Source organism: Helianthus annuus, chromosome 15 (assembly GCF_002127325.2).
Source record: "Helianthus annuus cultivar XRQ/B chromosome 15, HanXRQr2.0-SUNRISE, whole genome shotgun sequence".
NCBI lineage: Eukaryota > Viridiplantae > Streptophyta > Magnoliopsida > Asterales > Asteraceae > Helianthus > Helianthus annuus.
This window is the reverse complement of record NC_035447.2, coordinates 75,037,999-75,052,399: the sequence shown is the minus strand read 5'-3', so window position 1 is coordinate 75,052,399 and position 14,401 is coordinate 75,037,999.

Sequence of the window (14,401 nt, the reverse complement as noted above, 5' to 3'; positions counted from 1 at the left end):
AAGGTTGTCAGTAAGCATGTGGCGCATGAATATAGGTGTTGATTGGTGTTGATGTACCGATCGGAAAAAGTAAGAGTAGGTTGTAATTGTTCGAAACCATTAACTACACTCGGTCCAATTAAAATGTTCACTAAATTCACAAAGAGCCAAGCAAACCGATTATTAGTTATCAATAGCCTAATGTGGTCCAATACATATGAAGATGAGTGGTCTGACAAGTGATATGATAATCTTAAATTAAAGTGGCGGCCATGTGGTCTTGGCCTAATCAAACTATATGGGTATTTTAATTAGGAGGTCATTGGTTGTACTTGTACTGATTTCGATGATATGATTTCATGTTAGTGTGTTTCAAGAACCAAATCACAAGTGGATCATAAACTGTTGTGTATCACTGGGCTAATTGCACTAGTTGAACCAGGAACATAATTAGATAGCACTATTGAGGTGTGTTGACCACTTGGGCCACACACCATGTATTGGTGTTTGGCCCACACGCTGTTTGGGGCCGGGTGTAGCATTGGGCCGAGCTAGAATGGGTCGTGTAGGTTATGAGAAACCGTATTAACAAGTTAGATATTGATTGGTGAAAACATGACATGATATTTACCTTATAACGGGTTACACAATAATGTGAATTGAGAATGTGAAGCGGGTTACGAACCAATACGTGTATACTCAAAGATGAACTGAACAACTTGTGATAAGGCATGATACGAACTTGTATGGTGGTTGTAAGTAGGACCAGATACCTGCTAAGATTTGTGTATTGTTATGCGTTTTGCTTATTTGAAACTTGTGAAATAAATGCGAAGAATACATGTTCCACGTGTAACCGAAACTAACTGTTATTGATGATCACAATAGGGGTTAATTGACCAACTGGGAACACGTTCTGTAATCTTACCGAGCAAAACTAAGGTGAGTTCACTACATTCGAGCATGCGTCCCAGTGGTTGGGGACAGTCAGTGGGTATCCCGTGGAGGGATAAGTCTTTTGGGTAAAAACGGGTATATTGGTTAATATTCTCACCTATCATTTTTGTAAGTCCCTTATTATGTTACCTGGAGGGTAACGGGTATTAGTTGGTAGCGCTACTTAGGTTTGGCACCCTCACACCGCTCCTAGATAGGACGGATGTGAACTAATGACCCAGTCGTGGCCCAGTACTAGATAGGAGTACGTGGGAAGGGCAGTCATGTATTTCAGGAGCCGTCTTGTTCGGAATTGAGATATTAACAATATTACTTGCATTGGTTATTGAACTGTTTTACATTCAACTGGTAACAAAGGTTTTCTTAAACTGTGAACTCGCCAGCTTTGTCTGATACACTTGTTACATGCTCGCAGGTCGTTAGGTATCTTGGATTTGGGGAACTTGCTGTCTGGAGTAGCTGGAGTGGTCATGGGTCGACTGGAAGGATTATGTGATTGATTTCATGAGACCATACTTTGGTTATGAAACAATTTAACTTGGTTTACTATTTGCTTCCGCTGAACTTATTGATTTTCATCTTAACTTGTTGAGTATATTTTTTTATGGGGATTTTATTTATAACTTATATGGGTTCAATGTAATTGGTGGCTCGTTATTGGTACGTCACACGCCTATCAGGGACACTCCCTAGGTGGTATTTTGAGGGTGTGACAAATGGTGACGATTATCAAGTAATGTATACAACACCCCACATACCGGCTGTAATTTGGTGATTACATAAACTTAATCACTGTAAGTTATAATTCTGAAAATAATTTGGAGTATTGTAAACAGTTAACAGCTCACAAACGGTGAGAAAAGGTTATAAAAGAAGAATAACTCACAATATAAGCATGCAGTATTTGAATTAACAAGCTTCATGGTTCAGATTCTTCTGAGAATTAGCATCTACTTTGATTGTAAGTGTATTAAGACTAATAATCCTAATTTAGGAAATGATGCACACAAAACCGGGTTAATGATCAATACAGTAGTTACGATAACTCACGAGATCAAATTCTCACAATGAATGACAAAGTGCAATACTTCAACTCATTTATCGTATTAACGACAAACGACAAAGTATAATACTTCAACTCATTTATCGAATTATCGACAAACGACAAAGTATAACGCTTCAACTCATTTATCGAATTATCGACAAACGACAAAGCGTAACCCAATGTGGGCGGCACTTAGACATTCTTTTGGATATATTGATCCCGGAAAATGAATCGTAATAGCGATTGAGTTATTACCCTGATTGCGGCAGCGATTCGAGATCTGTGTGTGTTTGTGTAGTATATAGCTGATAACTCAGCGTGTATTTTGACGTTTTACGTCGTTTCAACTCTCAAATTCAAGTCCCAGACACCCCTATTTATATACGAAATTTGACCCCCGTCGCGTAGCGCGAGGGGTACCCCCATGGGCGTCGCGCTACGCGAGGGGTCACCCTACTTCATAGGGTAGCCCTTCGTGCATGTAGGCTGGATGAGTCGACAGTTTCTTAAAATTCGATTTTGACAGATAGTTATTAAGATAATCGTTGGCTAGGGTTTATCCCCCCCCCCCCTGAGTTTTAGGGGCCCTGATCCTGATTCTGATTGTTCTGGAAATTTTAGGGTTAGTGCAGAATTACTTGGGTTTCTTAATTAGGGTTTCCTATTGGGTAAATAAAATAATAGGTATGACTTTTGATGAAAGTTTGTTTACAAAATAGAAATAATAAATAATAAATAATAGTTTTGGTAACTTACAAAAAGGAGAATAAAATGGTGGGAAAAAGGAATGGACCTACTATGTAACTTTTAGGGTTCAACTAGAAGGACTCCTGGTATAAATTTTGGGTATAACCTTTGGAGCTATTAAAAATATATTTTGCACTTGTGGTAAGTATAGTACTCCTAATTCAACCTAGTCCCGAAGTCCCGAGATAGAATCCAAACGAACTTAGTCGGGCAGAGCCTTGACATGCGTTATGGGACTCAGATCAATCGGAAAGGGTAGCGATGATCAGGAGTTAAAACATTTAAAACGAGGCATGGCTATTATTATCATGGGGTGAAAAAATAAAACTTAAAAGAATAGAATTTTAGAGAAAGAGGGTGAGCTACAAACAGATGTGTGTGTGGAGTGAGAATGCTTTCCTCTACTCACTATTTATACTTAATTCTTAACTTAGTGGCTACGAAAGTTTTATTCAAGATTCTTCTGTTTGTTAGCCACGTATACAATTCAATCCTCATATTCCACCTACACATGTATGGATTGGTATGTTTTGTTTTCATTTTATTATCTTATATATATCATACGTATACATATATAATTCAAATAATTTTATTTTAATAAGTGTACACGTATACTAGAAGAATATGTAAGTTATTTATTATTATTTTATTATAATTAATTTAACTGCTTTACTTATTTGGCGCTTATAACCTCTAAAATATAACGTTCTAGGAAATAATAAACATGTCTTTAGAACGAGAATACTTTTGTCTACATTTGGGTCTAAGTTTTATTAAAAATAGAGTAGGTTCAAAATACAATGTATTTATAATTTAATTTATTATATGGTTCCTAGGCCCATCTAGGAACTTCATATTTCTTACGGTCAACCTACCCGTAAGTTATCTGTCTAATAATATAAGTTTTTATAGACTTTTATTTTATTAGAAAGGTCACCCATATACAGGCCAATTAGTTAATATAATATTTCAACCAACTTTATAAAATAGTGTTTAAAACTATTTGGATTGACTATTTATATTAAGAATTAACTAGTTACTAGTTACTAGTGGTGAATAAATTTAACCAACCCTTATAATTTATATGATAAAAATTGGTATGTTACAATAACCCTATGTGCTCACTGTCTTTTTAGTTAACATTTATTTTACACCTGTTACAGGAAATAATCCATGAAGATGCTTACAAGATACCTGATCACATAGGATGCCGTTTGACTTTAGTTTAAAATTTGAATTTGGTTTTATGTGAACAATTTGTCTATTTCTTTTGTATTTGATAATTTAAATTTTAATTTAAACTTTAGTTTCATGTGCTTTTGAATTGTCTACCAAAGTAATGCCCCGATGCTTCCGCCTTCGGTTAGGGTGTTACAATGGATTCAAAAGCCGTCTCTATACGTGCTTGCAAATGTTATGACAAGTAGAAAAATAATCAGAAAATCATTTTATTTATGTAGTCCGAGCTTAAAAAAAGGCTTGATCTAGCTTAAGTTGACATTTTTCTACTCTACTTGATTAAGTTACGCCCTAGTAATTACACAATTGTCTAGATCGATGGAATGTTCAATTAAGCATAAGGCGTGCGACATACAAGTAGTCTACATATATGTAATCATAAAATACATATAACAAAATGATAAAAGTACCCTTAAATAATGTTTAATGTATAAAAAATGATTATTTATTAGGAGTTTTGAAAATTTTACAATTATTTAAAGTTCTAAAATGAATTCAACCCTTTATTATAAAATACTACAGGTTATAGACTATTAGAGTATTAATATAAACTATTTTGTTATCGGTTATTATTTATGTATTTTATTATTACTTGTATTTTCACTTATATTTTTACATTAAAGAATATTATTTATGCTTGTTCTATTATCACTGTAATAGTTGCGATTGGCATATCAATTTTAATTTAACTTTAGTTATACCTATTATAAAGCAAAGACAAGATAATTATAAATGAAAAACAAAAGGGTAAAAGATACATAAATAAAACTCATGCGATTAAAATATTATATAGGGATAATTCGTTATCTCTAAAAAAATTTATTTGAATCTTTTTGACAAATATTATCTATATCTATTAATTTAGGCGAGAAAACACAATTTAGTTCACGTTATGTGTGATTTATATTATTATATAATATAGATATAAATCTAACTTATAATAAAAGACTACAAATAATGCCACATGGCAATTCTCTACTTCAACCTCATAAATTTTATTTATAATTATTTAATAAATTTCTTTTAATATTAATAACTGATATATATATATATATATATATATATATAGGTAGAGGATCCTGTAAAAAGTCCAACTTTTGTGAGAAGTGTGAGAAATAATTTGGGAATGACAAGTGTCCCTTATCTTAATTAATTCAAAAGGGTATATTAGTAATTGTCCTTACTTATCAATTAATTGATTTCCAAAGATAACTGCCAAAAATATCAGCCGATATATTAGGGATGTGATTCGAATTCGATTTGTTCTATACATTTAATTGTTTACGGTAAGTTCTTGTTGTAGTGTTATATTCCCAGTCAATAGTGTTATATTATGTACAGGTATCTTTAATCTCCTTTTCATAGTGTTTTTATCCCCATCAATAGTGTTTTATTATGTATAGTGTCTTACAGTAAACAGATAGTGTTATATCTTTCTATAGTGTTATCATGTAATATACTGTTCCTTTTCATAGTGTTTTATCCTCTTCAATAGTGTTTTATTCTGTATAGTGTCTTACAGTAAACAGATAGTGTTATATCTTCCTATAGTGTTTTATCATGTAATATACTGTTCCTTTTCATCGTGTTTTATCCCCCATCAACAGTGTTTTATTTATGTATAGTGTCTTACAGTAAACAGATAGTGTTATATCTTTCTATAGTGTTTTATCATGTAATATACTGTTCTTTTATAGTGTTATAAAAAGTTGTTGTGAAGGAAATCGAAGAATTTATTTCAGTACGAGAAATTCGCTGATTTTTTAGGAGATTGATGGGGGTTTTGAAACAGTTACCATAAATTCGCTGATTTATAGGAGATTGATGGGGGTTTTGAAACGGTTACCATATTTGAAACGTTGGAAAAGTCACTATTGCCCTTTAATTTTACATAAGGTTCTTCTAATTAAAACACAATTTACATTTTATACCCTATTGATCTCAACCATTAGATCAAATATCCAATGGTTTAAAACACTTCTTACCCTTCTCACATTTTAGACACTTTTTACCATATCCCTACCCTATATATATATATATATATATATATATATATATATATATATATATATATATATATATGTATATATATAGGGTGAAGTTATTGTAAAAAAGACCAAAAGTGTGAGAAAGGTAAGAAAAAAAATCTCAACCATTAGATCTAAATTAATTGAAAAGAGTATAATTGTAAATGAATTAACAAATTCAAATATGGTAATCCCTGATTTAAGGATTTGGAGAGAGAAAAACCTGGATTTTAGGACTTATAACCGTCCATAAATATAACACCATTCAGAGCACGTTCATACATGGTGTTTTAAATATAACACAATTCAGAAAATATAACACCATTCAGCACAAAAATAACACCATTCAGCACAAAAATAACACCATTCAGCAGTAAATAAAAAAAATCACCATTCAGTACAAGAATATAACACCATTCAGTACAAAAATAACACCATTCAACACAAAAATAACACCATTCAGCACTAAAATAAAAAAACACCATTCGGTACAAAAATAACACCAATAAATCCAAAAATAACACCATTCAGCACAAAAATAACACCATTCAGCAGTAGATAAAAAAAACCATTCATTACAAAAATAACACCATTCAGTACAAAAATAACACCATTCAGCACAAAAATAACACCATTCAGTAGTAAATAAAAAAAACACCATTCAGTACAAAAATAACACCATTCAGTACAAAAATAAGGGTTATTGGATTTTATCACCCAAAACTATTGGCTATTGGCCGCTGCCACCCCCAACTATCACTTTGACGCCCGTCACCCTCAACTTAACACTTAATGTGTTCTGTCACCATTTCGTTAACTAATCACTAACTTTTGATCATGTTCCTATACTTTTGGGGGTGTTTTAAGATCCCTAAAACCTTCCTTAGATCTCTATGACACCCCCAAAAGTATAGTAACATGATCAAAAGTTAGTGATCAGTTAACGACGTGGTGACAGAACATACTAAGTGTTAAGTTGGGAGTGACGGACGTCAAAGTGATAGTTGAGAGTGGCAGCGGCCAATAACTAATAATTGGGGTTGATAAAATCCAATAACTCCAAAAATAATACCATTCAGTACAAGATATAACACCATTCAGTAAAGAAAAAAATAACACCTCTGTATCATCTTCTCTACTTCCGGCACCACCACTGGCACTTCCGGCACCACCACTGCTGCACCACCACTGCCGATCCGCACAACCACTGTCGCTGCCCGCTCGCCGTCGCCGTTGCCGCTCGTCGTCGCCGCTGCCGCTCGTCGTCGCCGCTGTTCGATCGATTATAGAGATAGACGAACCCTGAATCAAGTTTGGAGACCAAGATCACGAACCCTGGTTCGTTTGGTTGAGAGGTTTTGAAATTGTAGAGAGAGAGAGAGAAACTGTACGATCAATTGGAGAGAGAGATCGGAATTATAGGAATTTTGATTTACAGTTTCCTATTTTGAATGGATATAAAGACTTTATTACCCCTATAATTTTCAATTCAGTCCAAATTAAGAAAAATATTTTACATTTTGGTCCCTATTGATCTCAACCATTAGATTAAAAGATCTAATGGTTGAGATTCTTTCTTACCTTTCTCACACTTTGGCCCTTTTTTACAGGATCCTAACTTTATATATATATATATATCATTTATTTTTATCCTTATCTTTATTTAAGATTAATAAATAATTTCAATTTTGCAATTTAGGTCCTTTGTTTTTTTTACTTTTAACCCAAAGTTTTTCATCTTTTGCAATTTAATCTCTACTCTTTTTTATTTTCAATTTTGGTCCATCATACTTATCATCTTTCCCAAGTTTTTCGTTTCGTTCTAAATTTTGTGAGTTAATGCACCGCAACGTGCGTGTGGGGGTCAACATTTTTTTCGTATATTTTTTCCTGTTTGACTGGCCCGTCGCATCACATCTATTTTTCTCCATTTAACAAGTTCGACCAACGTGTTTAATTTCTCTGCAACGAGCGTTCGTGATTCAAAGATTTTACGTCTGCTTTTCGCTCGACGTTATTTTTTTTCGTTTTTATTTAATTTGTTTTTACGAGCTTTTTCGGTGTTGGTAGTCGCTGACATTGGTATAACATTGGTACTACTTGACACAGTTTTATAACAACCGTTGCAACGCAGGGGCTTAATACTAGTAAATAATAAATGAGCTAACGTTGTCAAACCGATGTTTTGAATACAAAATTAAGAAAACATGCAGTTTTTATATAATATAGATATAGATAAACAATAAATGAGCTAACCTTGTCAAACCCATGTTTTGAATACAAAATTAAGAAAACATGCAGAGCTTAAACTCTATTCAGGATCAGGTTGAATCCAGCCCTAAAATATAGATAAATGTTGATTTAAATTCCGTTCAACAGAAACGTTTTTAACATTAAATTTGTCTTTTGAAGTTTTTAAAAACAATAAAAGTATACATTAAACTTGTCTTTCGAACGAGAGTTTCTTTTAATTTGAAAGTTTGAAAATGTGGGTATTAAAAGTTATCTTTTTTCTTCTTTTTAAGCATGATTGAATGCTAAAAGATAAAATATTATAAAGGGTAATTACACTTTTCGTCGTTTTTATGTTTGTATCAGATTGCACTGGATAGCCTTTAACTTCAATAATTATAGTCACAGTCCTTATTTGAAAAACTCGATACATCTTTCGTCTTTTAGCACTAACAAGGTTAAAATTTTCAGTTAAGTCTATTCGCTTAAGGGCAGTTTAGTCTTTTTACTTAATTATTTATAATATAAATAAAAGAAAATAAGATTAAATATAAAGATATTATTGTTCAATTAAATCACAATTCAACCCCTTTCTTCCTGTACAAGCTTCCCTCAAGTCAGGCCACCACCTAAAACCCTGAACTGCAACACCGATTCCAATATCGCTATACAAATGCAAACGTATTTGTAAAAGAGTTGGTCTGTATTAAAGAAAAGAAGTATCTTTTTTTAAATGCAAACGTGATTGAAACAAATATTAAAGATTATCGAAAAGGAAAATTGGTATTTAATAAACCAACCTTTGCCCAGTTGGTAAATAATAATCCAATCTACAGAATTGGTATATAATAATCCTACCTATCAATATGTTGGTACTCAATGAACCTCCGTTAGTTTTTTTTTAACTGAAGTTAGTTTTTAAGTCTTATTTATTACACAAACAGTCCCTGTAGTTGTAATTTACTAGTTTTAACTATGAGTTAATAGCCAAAATGGTCCCTGAGGTTAATAGCCACAGCACCGCCACCGCCTCCACCAACACCACCACCACCGCCACCGCCACCGCCACCACCACCGCCACCACCACCATCACCACCACCACCGCCGCCGCCACCACCACCACCGCACCGCCACCACCACCACCACCGCACCGCCACCACCACCACCATCGCCACCGCACCGCCACCACCGCACCGCCACCACCACCATCTCTGTCTTTTATCATCGACGCCTAAGGGGTTTGAATTCAGACGCAGCAACAGACGATGACTGACCAAAAACATCAGAGATCCAACAGCTCTAGCGACGGTGGTGGTGGTGGTGGCGGTGCGGTGGTGGTGGTGGTGCTGTGGCGATGGTTACGGTGGTGGAGGTGATGTGGCCATGGTGGTGGTGGTGGCGGTGCGGTGGTGGTGGTGCTGTGGCGGTGGTGGTGGTGGCGGTGGTGGTGGCGGTGGTGGCGGTGGCGGTGGTGGTGGCGGTGGCGGTGCTGTGGCGGTGGCGGTGCTATGGCTATTAACCTCAGGGACCATTTTGCCTATTAACTCATAGTTAAAACTAGTAAATTACAACTATAGGGACTGTTTGTGTAATAAATAAAACTTAAAAACTAACTTCAGTTAAAAAAACTAACGGAGGTTCATTGAGTACCAACATATTGATAGGTAGGATTATTATATACCAATTCTGGAGGTTGGATTATTATTTACCAACTGGGCAAAGGTTGGTTTATTAAATACCAATTTTCCTATCGAAAAAGTTAACAAAAAAGTTACAAAAATTATATAATTGCTATTATAAAATCAGGTATAAATACATAGTCACCATGGGTTTTCGTGGATACAATCGACAATTCTTGTCATTCGACATCCGTCCCTACGTGTGAATTAAGTTTGCACTCATCAGGATCACTTCGACAGCAATGCAATGTTTATTCATCCAACATCACCTCAGAGTCATGTTCGTTAGTTGAGCCCTATTGTTATTGCGGATGTGATACATTCACTTATGCATTTTTTGAATGGAAAACTAAACTACTACTAAATGCGTCAGTTTACTACCTAAAACGGAATTTGAATCCTCATCATTTGAGAGAAACTATACTTTAATGAACACTTCGATATCATTAAGCTACATGCTAATTCACTTATCTGATAACAAGAACTGTGTATGTGTGTAAACGTTTTAAAATACATGTTATTAAAAGTTTTACCCTAGTACCAATAGGGTGGTGGTTCATTGACAAAGGTAACGACTTTAAACACCTTTGGTGAGGGAGGTCTTGGGTTCAAGTCTCACAGACAATATAAATAAAAGAAATTTGCGGTTCAAAAAAAAGTTTTAACCTAGTCAAAGTTTTAAAGTACTTTGTAAATTGTGGTTAGGTGTACATAATTGTGAGTACGGACACATGTGGTGCTTTAATTGCATCTTTGTATAGAGTATCCATTTGAATCTCTCGTTACCCCACCATCTCCAAAGATTAGGTGTAGACTTAATGGTCTATAATTTTATTAATAAGATTCTCCAATTAGAATATCCCCTTTTTGTTAATGGCTTTATAATCTAGTGGCATTTTAATGGTGGGATAAAGCTTTGGGTTCAATAGGTCTTGGGTTCGATTCCCATAAGAGAGTTTTCCCATATTTATTGGGTTTCCCCCTGAATTTGTGAGGAATTATTGCCTAGTGGAGTTGGATATGATCGGGTGGTTCCGATTCCCACAAGTGAGTTTTCCCATATTTATTGGGTTTCCTCCTGAATTGGTAAGACATTATTGCCTAGTGGAGTTGGATATGATCGGGTGATTCCGCTGGTAGCACGATGATACCCCGGTGGTCAGTCAGTGATCTAAATTTGCCGTTAAAAAAAAAAGAATATCCCCTTCTTTTTTTCTTTTTTACTTTTCCATTAAGGTATTTTGATTATTATAATTTTAATTAATTAAGTCGTTGTTTGTTAGGTCATTCCACATATTTGATTAGAATCTTGAAATTCTACAAAACTGGCACTTTTTTTTTACACTTTTTATTTTCTATGTGAAAAGAAGTATCCTTTAACACTATTTTTCTTTGAATTACTTCATCTTGAACAATTCACATTAAGAATTTAATAAATGAACTATTAAACTGTTATCTACAACTAACCATACTTGAACAATTCACATTAAGAATTTAATAAATGAACTATTAAACTATTATGTACAACTAACCATATATATGTGTGTGTATATATGTATATAGGTCTTGACTATAATTTAAAGTCTAAAGTTAGTACATAAAAAATTAAGTAAGGTTGTGCAATACAATTTTTAGTGAATATGCATCTAAGAATAAATTTTTCTGCATAATAACAGATACTACTTCACAATTTTTACACACTTTTTTACGATAATAGTTTATTTATCACATCTTTCACCTATGAGTTATATTTACATGTGAACTCGTTATTAAAAAAAAAAAAAAAAACTATTAGAAATTATATTACGTTCATATCAAATAATTAAAATGAATTTTTATCGTTTAAGGGGGGACTTATGAACTTGGTGAATAGAATGTGTAGTGATTATTATATGAAAGTAAAAAAGAATGGTAGTGCTTGAATGCTTGATTCATGGCCACTCGACAACAACTCCTGCCCACTGAATTGGATGGCATTTATCAAAAGGTAGAAAAGATGGAGTTGATATGACCAATTAGGTGTTCATATTTAACCCTTTTCCTAACCTTTTTTTTTATCACAAGTTGAATATATTCATATTCTATGCCCTATAATGATGCATTGCACCAAAACTTTGGATAATAATTTATTAAAATAGTCAAATCACTTTTGTTAGCCATTCATGTGACATTTAATCTTAACATTGCTTTATATTATATTACTAGATTATAACCCCGTGTATCACATGGGTCAAATAAATGAATTTTATATACTAAATAATAAAACAATATATTTTTAAAAACCTCCTTTATTGCACGGGTTGAATAAATATAATTTTATATATTAAATAATAAAAAGTTATATCTATAAGAACCATATTGTACGGGTTGAATAAATATAATTTTATATACCAAATAAAAATGTTAAATCTTTAAAACTAGGGGTGTAAACAAGCCCAGAGGCTCGAGAGCTACTCGTGATCGACTCGGTTAAAAGCTCAAACGAGTCGAGCCTTAACGAGCCCGAGCCCGAGCCTGAAATAGAGCTCGTTTAGTTATCGAGCCGGAGCTCGAGCCTGAAATACAAAGCTCGTTTAGGCTCGCGAGCCCAAACGAGCCTAAACAAAATTTTAGTTTTTTATATATATAATATAATAATATAATAATATAATAATGATGATGATAACATTGGTGAGTCGAGCTCGAGCCGAGCTTTGGCTCGCTTAATCGTTGTTGAAACGAGCTCGAACCGAGCTTTTAGCTCATTTGAGGTTGTTCTCGAAATAGCTCGAGCCGAGTCGAGACGAGCTCGAGCTTTAGGTTTTACTCGCGAGCCGAGCTCGAGCTCAGAGAAGTAGGCTCGAACCGAGCCGAGCTCGAGCTCGAGCTTCATAAAAACACAACGAGCCGAGCCTGAGCCTAGTCAAGCCCGGGCTCGGCTCGGCTCGTTTACACCCCTATTTAAAACCACGTGTATTACACGGGTGAATCTATACATATAATAAAAGAAACCACTTTGAGGACACTTGTTATCATATTAGGCCATATCTTATGGATAATTATATTTTTTGTTTAATCTCTTCTAATTAATAATTGATAATCCTCCTACTAAATATTATTTAGTTTAATTATTACCTTTATATTTATTTATTTACTTCAAATTCAAACTTAGTTATCTAATTTGATATTAGAGTAAATTATGATTTTGGCCCCTTGTGGTTATATCACTTTTACCCTTTTAACCCAAAAAGAAATTTTTTAACATCTGAGCACTCAATGTCTTTTTTTAACCCTTTTGGACCCCAACGTCTTTTTTTCTAGCCCTTTTGGTAGGGGCCAAAAGGGTTCGAAAAAAAGACGTTGTGGGCTCAGATGTTAAAAGATTCGTTTTTTGGCTAAAAGGATAAAAGTGATATCACCACAGGGACCAAAATCGTAATTTACTCTTGATATTAACTATATATTTGAACATTTTGTTTAGTTTGGTATCAAATAGATTTTACGAAACTTAAAATAAAATTGACTAATATTATGTATCATTTCTACATTTCCAAGTTTTAAATAAATGGTTAAATTTATTGAGACTTCGTTACATTTACAAGTTTTAAATAAAGGGTTAAATTTATTAGGACTTCGTTAACAAATTTTACTACAATATAATAATCTATTTATATCAATAAAAATATGTGTATATATATATATATATATAAATGAATAATGAGCTAATATTAAATTTCATCCTACTTTAAATTTTGAATACTATTCTTCTATTTTTCTAATAAAATATTATTCTCAAATTTAAATTGTTAATTTAAGATATTTTTAAATAAAACAAATTATTTATCACGAAAACCAAACTTTGTATTAATATATGAAATATTTTTATTTTCATTACTAAAAAAATATTATATCAATTTTATTACATAATTTATAAATCAATTTGTCGGAATGGTACCAACATTTTATCACTCAAATAGATGTTGATTTGCTTCTTGAATAACATATCTTCTTTTCAAGAACCATCTTCACAATCACCATATCCATCGCGTATCGAGTATTATCCATTAGTATATTGAAAGATATGACTTTTTTATTATTGGTATATAAAATTAGATTTATTAAACCCGTGTAATACACGTGGTTTTTTATAGATATACTTTTTTTTTATTATTTACTATACAAAATTACATTTATTTGACCCGTGTAATAGAGGAGGTTTCTTAAGATATAACTTTTTTATTATTTGATATATAAAATTATATTATTCAATTCGTACAATACACGGGGTTTTTTTAGGATATATATTTTTTATTATTTACTAAAGGAAATTACATTTATTCAACCCGTGTAATACACATATTTTTAAAGATGTAACTTTTTTATTATTTAGTATATAAAATTACATTTATTCAACCCGTATAATAAATGAGGTTTCTTAAATATGTATTATTTCATTATTTGGTAAACAATATTATATTTATTCAACTAGTGTAAAACAAGCGGTTTTAAAGATATAA